We start from the raw sequence: 14,694 nt of genomic DNA on the forward strand, positions 1-14,694 counted from the left end.
CAGATTTGTTGTCAAGCGGAGCGCGGATGGAAACCTCAGTTTGGGACGGGTCTCAGATGTAACGTTGCGGGAAAGAGGACTTTGGAAGAGACCAGGACTTGAAAACAAGATCCCCTTCGGAGTCGCACGACAGCAAGAGATCACAACTGCATTTGTCATACAATTTTATATGTGTGATCACAGAAGACAACCACCAAAATAAAAGCAGTGGTTTCGCTAATAAATGAATCCTTTTGACTGTGTCAACATGTAATGCTGCATGCTGCCTTCAGCGTCAGTATAGGACACAAAAGTCCACTTTTTCAACGTCAGTATATTAGGTCATGGGAGTGAGGATGGGTTGCACAAGCAGAGAGGGAAAATTCATGAAGAAGAGAAAGGGAAATGGAAGAGAAGCTGATCGCAGGATTTGCAAGCTGTTGGTCCGATGGACCCAGAGATGGCGCTGTCCAAGGATTTAGTTGACTTAACCTATTTCTTCTGTTCTGCCGCTCCGTGTTGTGGGAGATGACCAGATAATCCATCTGCTGCCCCCTACAGGACGGAGGCCAAAACATGTGAGGGGATTATGACTCTGTTGTCTCGGAATCTGAGGTCCAACTTAACCAGACTTTAGTCATATCTGTGACCAGAAGTTGAAAGTGTTCTGGCCGGTGAGTCTCAACCCAAACAGGCAGAATTCTTGCTCGTGCTCTGGTGATTTAGTGGCTACAATTCAAGTTTAAAATGGACAGCCAAGTGAACAAAGACACCATGAAGTGGTTTGGAGACCTTCATTGAGACAGCAAACTACAACAGGAAGGAGAAAATAAACTCAGGACCATGCGAGGACACCACACAGGTGACCTTGAAACAAGTCCTCAGGTTAGCTTCAGTGACATATGATGCCACTGAAGAAAGCACGAGAGGGGCAAACCGTTTCGACGGTTGAAATTGCGACACTAAACTGACAGTTGGTGGGGTGTGAGCAGAGAGCAGGCTGGATGAAACTAGTAGAATGATCCAGCAGACGAAGACGGGCCGAAGATGTGCGACTGTGGTGGTTGAGATAAGAGTGGAAACACATCAGCAGGTCTTCAATTGTTACGACGAGGCTGTAAAAAGAGACGCCCGTGGTGTCAACAGTTCTGGACGGGTGAGCGCCAGTCTTGGGCGAGGTGGGTGGCTCCGTCAAGGTTCCATAAGAAGCCTTATTCCACAGAACCTTTTCACAAATTTATGTCAGACGGCAACAATATTTCGTGAAGACTCCCCAGCAACAGCCCGTGACAGCTCCGGGTTTCTTCTTCAAATATAAATCCTGATAAAAATATGAAATAATTTCAGCTCTCGCAGGCGCAGACCTCGTCTTTGGCATCGCCGGCGAACTGTCATAACTTTCCCACCCACAGCAGCTTGCAAAGCCATCAGCAGAGCCGGGCCGTACCCAGATCCGCCTGATATCTGGTGAAAACTGTGATTTAGTGGGTAATTACGGTCACTTGATGTCGGTTCTGATGTCAGTTCAGAGATTCACTGTGCGGTTTGAACAGGAAAACAGCCCGGCACTTAAAAAAGTTAGTTTATGAAAGTGGTCGAAAGTCCAGAATCCAGTGTGAACATGAAGTGAACAAGGCTAAATTTGAAAATAATGTCAGGCTTTCTTAGAGGAGGAGAAGCTCCAAACACACCAGAGGTAAGAGGTTTGTTCTCAGCTGTGAAAGCATTTAAACTTAAACATTGGCTATTAAAGTGTTACTTAAACTTTATTAGTTCCCTCGTGAAGAACAGTAACAATCAAATACACTCTTTGAAAACCACATCCGTTAGCAGTAGCATGTAGCTAAGGAGGGTAATGGATTGTCTGGATTTGTTTGTTAGCCATATCAATATTATATATAATATTTTTTTTACGAAAACACAATTCTCCACAAAACAAAACAAGTTATCAGAACTTAACCGCACTTTCAAAGTGGTGCTTAAAAGCTGTATTTATGACTCTAAATTTGATGTTATGAAATAAAAATATACCTATGAAATATTCGTCTGTTTTATTGTGCTATATGACATGACAAAGAAGTCATCTTTTCTATGGCTCCACTAGTTTTCTGCACTGAATGTTTTGTGCTATGGCTCCATTCACAGCAATTTTATTTCTGATGCTAAATGCTAAAAAAATTGTGCTAGTCAATGAAAAGTCAAGTCGGTTTTCAAACTAAAACCCCATGTGGAGCTATAATTTTAAGAAACGCTGGCGCCACACTCCCTCAAAAAAGGGTCACCCCTGCCTTGAACCAAAAAATACCACCAAAAATAAAATATAAAATAGAAGTGGACAAAAAATATTTGCACAAATTGCTAGCGGCTTGTATACTAACAGTGCTGAGAGTGCTAGCTGGGAGTTAGCATTTTCACCGTGACAGCCCATGGACAGTGTTTTGTTTTGGCTGTCAGCCACTGAAAGTTTCGTGCATTCATTTTGGCACACATTTTCTCCTATAGAATTGTGAATTTTGAATTGTGTGTTTGAAATATCAATGATGTTTTCGGAGCACAGCCAGACTGCAGGGGGCAGCAGCATTACGGCGCACTTACCACACATCCAGGGGGCGTGAAGAAGAGGTCACACGCCAGCGAAGCACGACCCCATACCTGTGCCGCTGACTCTTGAATGGGATTGTTTTGCTATTGTTGGCGCTACACTCCCTCTGAGTGCCAGGCTAGTGGTCAGTTTAGAGGCTGCTGTACTTGTTGCTCCGCTCCCCGGTTGAAAGAGGACCCAAGAGGACGGAGCAGGTCAGGAGAAGCGCGATTGGAACCGAGCCGTAAAAGTGTCCAGCAAGCATCAATGAAAGCGGTTGAGTGATGAGATAAACTGATGATTGAAGACAAAGAAACGTGCGCTCACAGCCGACAGAAAACCAGCTCTAAGTTCGGTGTTTTCCGTCACAGGAATGTAAGAAAAGACAGCGCAGCGTCTCGGACCACCCTGGGCTGACCCACCGGGTTTCACCGACCGTCCATCATTTACCGATAAGATCCGTAAAGAAGCCAAAACACGACGTTTTCAGCAGCGAGACGGACTCGTATATCAGCGTCTCTCTCTAATCCATATGCAGCGACAACTTTATTGTGCTCATAAAATGCTGGTGACTGCCCTTCAGCAACGGCGTATTTTCTGCAGGCATTTTAAAAAGGCTTAAATTACACTCAAACTGCACGGAGATGAATGGATTGGCAGCACGGAGGCGAGTACATTCTTGAGTGCTCGAGACAGGGAATTTTCCTGCGCCGCCGCGTGCCAAGAGCAGAGGGGGAAAATCAACTCCATTCAACTATTTGTCAACTCCCTTTAGAAACATTTAATAGTAATAAAATTTATTGCTCCGCTTTCCAAAGGATACTGCCAGTGAAGTTCATCTGTGCGCGCGCGCGGCTGTAAATGCTTCTATTGTTTCACCCCTGATTTACTGTCCAGCCTTTCAATGAGGCTTTCAAATGTAAATATGGAAGTTTGAAGATAAAGTATGAATTGAACGGCGAGAGACGACTCCACATCTGCGGCGGTGGATATATATTCCATACCGTCCGGGAGGAATTACGGGGAAGCTCTGCTTTAAATGATGAGCAATGACAGGAACAGACAGCTTTGAGGAAGCCAGTGAGGCCTGCGAAAGTGAGTTGCCATCTGGCCTGACGCTTGAAGAAAGCAGCGTGAGCCCATATCTCATGTCTGTCAGCAATCATAAACTGCTATTAAAGTTTTCACAAAACCACAAGAAAATGGGCGAATATGGAGTGAAGAGAAGAATTGCGATGATCCGAGCCGTCGTCGGGGGATTGGAAGACAAATTGGAGTCATTTCCTCGTTGCTGTTTCTTGGACTTTTGTTTCATATTATAGAAAATATTTAACAAGCCCCGACCGGTCGAAGGAAGGGATCGTGGCGAGTGCTGCGGCCTCACAGCAAGGAGGTTGTGGGTTCGAATCCAGCTTGATCCGTGAGCCTGCATCCTTTCTGTGGGAGGCGTGAACGTGCTCCGGTTTCCTCCCAAACATGGAGAGGTGAAGGTGAAGCATCCCATAGGGGACCCATGCCTCTCACCTTAGCTTGCTGGGATTTGCTCCAGCAACCCCATTAAGGGAGTCAGAGGAAAAACAATTCTTGTACTCTTGCTGAGGTCACATGGTTTTAAGTTTGGCATGTGGCACATCACCTCCAGTTTGAAAGAAAATAAACAGATCAACAACTCAAAATCATATTTTTAAAATGTATTTACCATTTTATTGTTATTTCTGTCCACCCCACTTTTTTTTATTTATGGTAGTTTTCTATTTTTAAAGTTTCTTTTCCCAACATTTATGTGGACTGTTGAGTTATTGTTGTTGTCTCCTGCTTTTCTTCTTTCCATCCTATTTTCTTTGTTTGTGATGGTATTTTAGATGCTCTTTCCAAGAATACATCTCTGCTTTCAAAAGCATTTCACTCTCATTTGTCTAATATATATATTTCCTGCAACGCTTGTGTGAAATGGAATCTTAAAATACGAAAGCAGACCTCATTCATTCCCTCCAGCTGAAGGCAGTCCCAGCTAGTTGGGGCAAGAGGCAGGGGACACTAGTGCATCGCAATGACCTCTGTATGGTTTTGGCCTGTGGGAGGAAACCAGAGTGCCCAGAAGAAGTTCACATGTTTTGATGAAGATATGAAAATAAGTTTTAGTCCAATAGTTTCAAAAGCCTCAGTGAAGTGTCAACTTCAAGTGAATGAAGACAAAGACCAACAAGGTTTCACTGGACCAGAGCTGTTAAACATGGCGTGGCGGCTCCAAGAATACAGGGAGGAAGCAAGAATGATGGTCGGCTGAGTTATGGATCATGGAGGAGCAGTAAAAAGCAGTGATGAATTAGTTTGCGTTTCATTTCCCAGCCCTTTCATCCCGACATTAGGAAGGAAATGCTCCTTGTTTTCTTAAGGATGTGCAATTTTCTGCTCTTCATCCTCGGGCCATCAAAACCAGGATTTAAAGGCCCCTGGCAGCGGTCGGGCTCCCCGCAGAAGCTTCCTCCCGATGCCTGGTGGCCACTCCAGAGGGTCAGGGAGGAAAATCAATTCGCAGAAGACGAAAAAAAAAGGAGGAGATCTTCCAAAAAAAAAAAAAAACGAAAGGTAGGAAAAACTTCCGTAATTCATTTCCATATGAAGCAGCCATCTTCTGGGTCTCTTCGCTGTAATTGCTTGGAAATGCAATAAATTCTGTGCAGATTCTAAATGGAGGGCTTAAAAACACTCCTCAATCAACGCTGCCTTCCCAAAGAGGAGAGAGTGAGTCACCGCTGAGATTAAGTCTTTGTCAGAGAAACAAATGTGTGTTTAATTCCGCCGCACTTAAAAGCTCAGGCTATTAAACGGTACGAGAAGCGACTCACACCAGTCTGGAGCGAAACTGCCCCGCATTCTACGGCGTGAATCTGCATCTGTCGGATCCCGGGTGAGCGATTTGGGAGCCAAGTTTGGATGGTGCTCAGCTGACAGGTGGCTGAGGCGATGACGGAGGCGAGAAGGCCACATGCAAGAGAAAACGTGTAGCTGTGTACAGTGAGGAGCTCCCAGTCTCATGTTTTCAGCTGAAATGAGACTTTATTTAGTGTCGGTGAAACACGAGGACGTGGCGGACTCGGATGTTGAGCTCTGCAGCCGTGTTTCTGACGTATGGGGGACATCTGGAAAAGAGCTCCTGGTCGACCGTCCGTTTCAATGGAGACGTCATTGACAAGTGTTGGCCACCTCTTCAGTTGGGCTCAACAGTTGTCGTCCGATTCCAACGCTTAAGAGTCATGGCCAACCCTAGGAGGTGAAGAAGAGAGTGCAGGCAGAGTGGAGACAACCATCAGAGAAGCTCATAGGACTGTAGAGGTCACTGCCGTGATGTATATTTGGAGACTCAGGAGTCAGAAGAGTCTGAGATGAAGATACTGAGGTTGGAATTGGGACAAAGGGCAAGATCAGAGATGAGTTTATCAGAGGGTCGTGGAGAAGACAAAGTTAGGGAGGACAGTTGGGGAGACTTGGACGGAGAAGGTTCGAAGAAGGAGAAGGCAACCGATGAGGTTCATGATGATGCAGGACATGTTAGGGGGCGGTGTGACTTGGGAGGATGGTCAATATAGGTCAATAGAACATGAAGAAGTGTGGAGCAATGGAGGAAAACAGATGCTGTCCATGAAGTAGAATAGACATGACTCATGAGAAAGTGTTGGTGGAGATGGACCTGTGATGGTATCCTAACTTCGTAAGTGGAATAGAAGCGGGATCTCCTCCCTGCTCTCCTCAGCTTGACTCCTCCAAGTCATCATGTGACCTCTGGCCTTTCCCTGACCCTGCTGGCAGGACGCAGTGCATCCTGGATGCTAGCAAAACAGCAGCGGCAACACTCAGCTGGAGGCAGAGGCAGCGGAACTTGAAGGCTCAGCTAGTGGACTCTATTGTTGGACGCTGAGACAGCTGAGTTATATATCAGTGTGGGGCATCTGGAAGGGAACAGCTTACTGTGTGATTTGTGGAGTCTGTGCTTGGTTTTAGCGCCGATGCCTCCTCAAACACCTTCTTCTGTAATGGGGGAGTAAATCCTCCGCTGTTTAAAAGGTTATGAGTTCAAACCTGTGGAAGTCTACATCCCCCTAATAACCTGGACCATTTCATCCAGCTGTTAGCAGTTGACCATGGTTACCGCAACCCCCCCGCCCCCTCCATCGCCCGGTCCCCCACACTCACGGAGCACTGCGGGTTAATCGTCAAGAGGTGCGAGAGCCGGCGGGACAAATGGGAGAATTTAGCAGCGCGTTTGTAACCAAGTGGAGTTCAAGAGTGTGAGTTATGGGAGCGGAGAGTGGTTTCCCACAGACCCTCGGAGAGGTGGAGGCTCAGGCAGTTCTCCACTCTTCCTGAAATTAAACCATTACGCCGACCACGCTGGCGAGGTCACACCTGACAGGAAATGCGAGTGACTCAACATAACTGCCAAAGAGTGAGAACAAAGTCACTCCACAGAACTGAACCAGGGATAAGGAACTGGATGGTCATGGGTTTGTTGTGTGATGTTGTGCATCTTTCATGGCCCTTCCTTAACAGACCGCCTTAAAATATCTATCTCTTCCTTTTGAAAATACAGGGGAAAATGCTTAGATCATGTCCTTCTATCCATCCATCCATCCATCCATCCACCCATCCATCCATCTGTCCATTCATCTGTCTGTCCATCATCCATCTGTCCATTCATCCGTCTGTCCATCATCCATCCATCCATCCATCCGTCCATCCATCCATCCATCCATCATCTGTCTGTCCATTCATCATCATCCATCCATCGATCTGTACGTCCATCTTTCTATTTAGCATCTGTGCATCCGCCCATCCATCCATTATCACTTAATCCATCCTACCTGACATTCATCCAATCATTCATCTATCCATCCATCCATATTTACATCGATCTATCCTTTCATCAACTAAGCAATCATCCATCCATCCTTCTATTCGGCTGCCTATTGAGCATCCATCCATGCATCCGTCCATCCATCCATCCAATGTGACACTAGCCATCCATCCATCTATACTAACATTGATCCATTCTTTCATCAACTAAGCAATCATCCATCGATCTGTACAGCCATCCATCCATCCATCCATCCTTTCCAACACATCGTCCTCTGACCCATCCATCAAACCGACCAACCAAACAGAACCTTCAACACTATCCTGTTGGTCCTAATGTAATGGCTGAAGCTCTGAGTAGCCAATAACTTCAGTGTGAACAGCTCCTGTTCGAACACAACGACTCTGGACTCGGGGGTCCAGCTAATCTGAGATCCTGTTCGAGCGTCACTCGTGTGGCTCGAGACCCACTCCAGCTTTTTCCTCTTCAAACCTTCAGCCAAGAAGTCTGAGCCGCTCCTCGGCCTGGAGACGAGGTCAAGGAAGTAACATTTGATCTGTTATGGCTCTTGTAATTATTTGGACCCAGGAGGCGGACCTTTACTTTGGCTTGGCGGCCGCTCCATCTGATATTTCATTTGAGGGACGTGAACATTATATTACCACTAAAAGTGTAGCTGCCGGACGAGTCCTCGCGCAAATGAAAATTCCCGTTCCCTGTTTTATTAATTGCATTTCCCTGGAACTAAAGTGGAGGTTGTAGAATTCCCAAACTCCTTTTCCTGATGTTTTACTTGGACTCTGGCTCCATCAAATGTTCGGTACATTTCCGTCAATTTTTGTATCATGATCCTTAAATCAGTTTAATCTACGCGCGCTGATGTTTGGGTTTTGGTCCATCGGGGGCGGGGGGGCAAAGGTCGAGAAGCTCGACTTGAGGTCGTCTGAGTGGAACCCTGTTGAAAACCCACTCAGTTCTCGTTGCGGAATCAATCTTGGTTCATCCGGGTTCCGCTGCTTCTGCCTGCCTTGCTGACGCTCCTGAGAGTCGGCAACCACAAACCTGGCGCTCGGACTTCGCGAATGTGTCGACGGATCATTGATGAGCGCGGCATCCAAGAACAGCAACTTTACAGTCAAGAATGTTCGAGTCAAATCGAGGCTCCACCACCAGAGCTTTGATTTACTCCGCTCTCTGATAATCTGTGAATCTGTTTTCACCCCCGGAGTTGATCAATACGCCTCAGATTATCCAGGCAAATCAGGAGCCTGGTCTGCAGCCGACAACTTTCCATTCCCACCGTCATCTCCTCATTGGTTCACATCGTCATCTGACGTGCGGCTACTCATCACCAGCGGCCTCCAGACTCATAAATCCTGAGCTCACGGAGCGGACCAATCCACTCCCTCGCAGACGGCCACTTTTTAGAAGCGATTACAGTCGGCGGATCACGACCAGTTGAGGGAGATTTATTGAACGAAATAACACTCGCTCACGTTCATGAATGTATATATTGTTTTAACAGCACTTCTGAATCGCCCCCCTCCCTGCCTCCCCCGCCCCTTCTCCCGCTCGGGTCACGGCTCGGGCCGCGCTTCTTGATAAAAGATTTCAATCATTATGGTAATCTCTTTTTCCTGGACAAGCTCCGCTGCCCAGCGGACGGATGGGAACGGTACGGCTGGATAAATAGCAAGACTACCGCTCTTAAATAAAATATACATCAGTCACTGCTCAAATTACTTTTCTAGCGAGATCACAGTTAGTCAAAAGAAAAACAAAAATTGTAAATGAAGTAGTTCCAACTGATTCATTGATCAGCGATGATCATTTGAATAATCTGTGTTCAGTAGTTCATATGAAACGTTTGCACCCATTGAGATCTCACGTTACTGAGCACAAAATAGTAGTTTGTGGTCTACAAAATTGCTCAGTTTAAAAAAATAAAAATATATAATATTATATAATATAAGAATCACACGGATTGTGTTTATTTTTACATCTTACATGTTGGTCCTTTGATGTCTTTGAACTCCAATCAAGGATTGAAAAATGACAATTGCCTTTTTTTTTCCTGTCTGCACTGACAAGGTCCCGACGTGGGGGCAGCAGCTGAAGCAAAGAGGCCTAGTCTTTGCTCTCTCCTTCAGCCTCTGGGAAATACTAAAGTGTTCCGAGTTATTAACTGAAAGACACGTTCTCTTCGGCGTGTCCTGGGTTTGCACTGGGGCCTCCTCCCAGTTGTGTCCCTCTTCGAGGGGCCGTGGTTCTGCTTTGAGTCTCGTCTGGATGACTAAGCTTCATTCAATAGAAAAAAAATTCTTGGATGTTCATTTGCTGTTCTGGTGATCAGGGCCTGTGTTTTGGCTCTTACCATTCTCACACAACAGATCCATATGTTCCTTCCTTCACTCGTGAGCAAGACTCCTCCAGCGACAGGATCTCAATAAACCTTTTTCAGTGACCTGGCGAACTCAAAGTGTCATTACATATAATTAGAGGGTCCGAATTTCAGCCTACGATCCAAAGCTTTAGCATGTCAAAAAGTTGACTGTTGACAGTGTTAATCTGACCCCTGTGTCGGCCCCCGGGAGCAGACCACCTGCTCCTCGGTGAGTGGAGGTGACTGCTAACTTCCTTCACTCAGCAGAACTCACCCACTTCTCCTTCTTTTGTCGCTGCCTTTCCTCCTCGCTCTCTTTAAAATGCCGCGCATTCCTCTTTGTTTGCTCACCCTCCGCCCTCCCAGCGGCTCCCCGGGTCCGACTTTCCCAAAGCCGATATTAATATCACAGGCCATTGTGATGGAGTTATTTTCATGGAAGCCCCGGAGGAAGTCACGTGGCTGCGATTGGTCCCCCGAGGGCCCGCCTCTCCATTAAGCGGGTTGTTTTAACTCGCATAAGCATCAATGAAGTGGAAAAGCCGAGGAAGTCGCCGTCGCCTCGGCTGGGTGTTTTCTGAGCACCTTTTTTGTTAATGGGCCCAGAACTTTCCCCCCCCTTCGCTCTGTTTTTCTGAGGAGGGGGAATTATTCTTTAACCGCGGCTCACACATGTGTGCGTTTAAGCCGACCCGCCTCCGGTAAGATTGATAGCAATGGGATCTGGTGGTTAACACAATGTTTAAGCTCGGAGGAAAAAACAACAGCGGGACTCACACACGCTCAGCAGCTACACGCTAGCTTGAGCTGGATGGTTCTGCCATCAGGAAAGAAAAAGTCGCCCGGAACACCACCACTCTGCTGCCGCACTCTTAAGCCCACGAGTGAGAATAGCAGACTTCAAACAGGCTTCCTCCCGTAATTCTCTTCACCTCTCATCACGACCTGAAACAGGAAGAGCCAGAGCGGCGATCACATGGTCTGCTGGTGGTATCCGCCATGTTTACAGTCCAACTGAGAGGCTACACCCGCTGGGATGATGTCAGAGCGCATGCTATTTTTCTGAGCTAAAAGAGTGAATTGCAATTGAATTGGTGACAATAAAATGCAAATGAAGTGCATTAAGCTGCGTTCTGGTTACCTCAGAAGTGAGAAGTCGGAGGTGGCAATGATGTCACAGTTGAGGTCAGTGAGACACAGTCACCGAAAGCTCTTCTCACGCGTGCTTCGCATGGAAATGAGCAGCTCAAGCTACATGCTATTTGCTCTAATGTAGCTTGTTAGCATGTCAACACATACTGTTTTTGGTGGTTAAAATTTCGATAAATTCGTTGTTTGCCCTCAAATATAAAGACCCATTTTTTATATAATTTTTTATCTATCTATCTATCTGTCTGTCTATCTGTCTATCTGTCTGTCTGTCTGTCTGTCCGTCCGTCCGTCCGTCCGTCCGTCCGTCCATCTATCTATCTATCTATCTATCTATCTATCCTTGTCTTGAATGAATAAAGATCGTCTGTCCCTCCGTCCGTCCGTCCGTCCGTCTATCTATCTATCCTTGTCTTGAATGAATAAAGACTATCTATCTGTCTGTCTGTCTGTCTGTCTGTCCGTCCGTCCGTCCGTCTGTCCGTCCGTCCGTCCGTCCGTCTGTCCGTCCGTCCGTCCGTCTATCTATCTATCTATCTATCTATCTATCTATCTATCTATCTATCTATCTATCCTTGTCTTGAATGAATAAAGATCGTCTGTCCCTCCGTCCGTCCGTCCGTCCGTCTATCTATCTATCCTTGTCTTGAATGAATAAAGACTATCTATCTATCTATCTATCTATCTATCATCTATCTATCTATCTATCTATCTATCTATCTATCTGTCTGTCTGTCTGTCTGTCTGTCTATCTATCTATCTATTGTATATATTATATTCACATGAAAGTCTTGCTCAATAAGTTCAGTTCAGTTTGTTGCTCCCGCTGTGAGAAAGCCAGCGGCTGCACCTCTAGCTGGTAATGGTTTTACCCTCTTGGCATGAGCCGTGACAAACTTGGCCTCCTCGTGGTGCGAGAGGGATCCGACTAAGACCTTCCATTCGGTCACATCTGCGTGTCGTCCAGCGTGATGTAATCGAGTTCCCATCACTTTCTCTTATTAATGTCAGCTCCACGTTGGGCGGCGGGCTACACAAACACACATGTTAATAATGCACACGCAGCAAGACTCGCCGTGGGCCCCTTCTGACCCTCCAGCCTTCAGCTGACACACATATACTAGGCCGGACCAGTCCGGGGGAAAATGGAAGATCCACATGCAGCCGGTGACACGGCAGCTTCTCCCCAGTCGCCGAGACCAGAGGCGGCCGACTGCACATTAACTGGAACAGGTGCAGCGAGCGGGGCCTTGTTTTTCCTCAGGAAATCATAAAGCAAATATATTGCTGGAGGACGGTTTTCGGGGTGCCCTGTGAGCAAACTGAGAGGGGAAATGGATCAACGAGCGGCCACCGGGGACAGTAAATCAACAGGCTAAAAGGAGAGCGAATGTACTGTGAGGGCCTCGGGGGTCCAGCCCAAGGCCGGGGCCTCTGTCAGTCAGAGCCCGGTGTTAATGTGGAAGCCAGCTGGCCGTGGCAACGCACGCCTCTCAGGAAATGATTGAGCTGTCGGTGTCAATCGCCGGAGCACCACTAGAGGCCATCATGTCACAGCTCAGCACTTTGGCCGACACCAGGAGTTTTTCTTTTTTTTTTTTTTTTTCCACTAACCAAAACGTTCCTTTTATTTCTTTCTGTGGCTGCGACTACAGGGTGAGGTCCAGCTCGCTGTTCGACCCAAGAAACCTTTTATTACTGACGGCTTTTTAAAAGTCACTCCTCACTTCCTAACTAAGAGAGAATGTTCACACAACCACAACAATACAGCAGTCTGAGAGAGAGTTCAGCAGCTGAGCAGCCAGTCGAAGTTAAGAGCTGACTCGGCTAAAAACAAGCGCAGTGAAAATGAGAGAATGGAATTTTCGATTCACTTGTTCACAGTCTCTTCAACACAAACTATATGTCAAGGACAAAAAAAGGACCCTCTTCATGTTCACGTACTTGGTTTCACACCCTCCACAGATACTGGTTTAAGGCAGGGTCTTGAAAAACATCTAGAATTTAAAGTCCACCTCCATTCTTCACACTCCTCCCCCAGAACTGCACAGCATCAACTCGCTTTACACCAAACAAGGCCGACAATAAGCAACTGACCATTGTGGCGGTGCGAATACATGCGACCAGCTATTGGGAGATGCAACACATTCTGGGCGAAAAGCTCGCAAATTCAGCATCTTCCAAGTGTACAAGAGTGAAAATAACATTGACATAGGAGGAGCTGGTCATCGCGGTGACGATAGTTTCTCGGAAGGAGCTGATGGATCTCAGTCTAGAGAGGCTTTTTGCATATGTTACAGGGCTACAACTCTCTGATCTGCCAAACTTAAGACCCGCCCCCAACTTGACTGACTTTTTTAAAGTGACTTGAGAGGCGGGACTAAGGTTTGGTGCACTCAGGTGCGAGTCGTGTGACAGGTTGTGTCACCTTACAGGAGAGCAGAGAGGGGAGGCGGGACCCACCCCCTTCGCTTTTAAAGCCCCTCCCCTTGTCTCCGCCATCATGATCCCACCGAGTTTTCCTTCCCTCCTGTATCCCCTTCCCTCAAGTGTCCTGATCATGACCTCTTGACCTTGTCTTCTGCTTTTCTGCTGACCCTCTTGTTTGTGACCCACAGTTATCCAGAAGAGCGTCGCACCGTGGGTGGGTTTGAGTTCCTCATGGGTCCTTCAGAGTCTGACCTCTCTCGGAGACTATGTGAGGAAACTCGGTGTAATGATTGGCCTGTGACTAACACGCGTCCCACCCAAAGTTTTTGTTGAAGAAATCCAATGTCATGGTCATGAAAGGAAGTTAAACCTGCTCTCGAAGGTCTGAGCCATAGATGGGTTGGCTGTCTTCTCTCGAATCCGTGACTCACTCTGAGATGTTTCTGCTTCCCTGAGTGAGTTTCGGCAGCTTGTCCTTGAATGACTGGGTCATGATGAGTGAGAGTGTCTCACACCCTGGACAGGTCACCAGTATTAGCCGACCTTTCCAATTGTGGGAGGAAACCAGAGTGCTCCCCAAAAAAACACACACACACACAAGTGAGGAATGGGCTTCTAAAAAAGTGTATGAATCCAGAAAACAGAAATGACTTCCGAGGTCGACTTGATCTTTGGAGTAGGAGTAGGAAGCCCTCTAGTGGTCGCCAATGGCACAATAAATTTAAAACTTGATAATAACAAAAGCTATTGTCCATAGGGCTTTTGGAACACTTTGAATCGCAACAGCAGGGAAGCTCCTCAGACTCCATAAAGAAGCTCTGACGAGTCTATTTGTCACACACTCTTCGTCCTAATGGGTCGACTCGAATCGATTACCGCGGCTGCTCCAGCTCCAGCTCCAGCTCCTCCACTTCCTCTCCACTCCTGAGTAAATCATCGACTGGCCGCAGCATGTGGTGCCCCTCAGCCCAGCCGCTAACAGCGCCACACACACACCGAGAGCCAGTTTACAAATTAGAGCAGCTGAGGTTCCCCGCCACTTCATTCAGGCCCGGCTACCTCCTGACTGGCTCATTATGGCGACACGAGTTGCTCCGACTCAGTTCTTCTTATCGAGCGTTTCAACACATCATCAGCGAAACAGCTGTACGACAAATGAGCGCCGTCGCCGCGACGTTGACGAATGTGCTGCCGGGATTCTGCACAAGTCTGGCAGTTTCCAGCGCGTCGCCCACCTTTCTTACACTCACACACACTTCAGGAAGACGCCAGAAGAGCGCAGGGCTTTGGTTTTGAATTCGCCCATCGATCTGTCAC

This window comes from Synchiropus splendidus, chromosome 12 (assembly GCF_027744825.2).
Source record: "Synchiropus splendidus isolate RoL2022-P1 chromosome 12, RoL_Sspl_1.0, whole genome shotgun sequence".
Classification (NCBI taxonomy): domain Eukaryota; kingdom Metazoa; phylum Chordata; class Actinopteri; order Syngnathiformes; family Callionymidae; genus Synchiropus; species Synchiropus splendidus.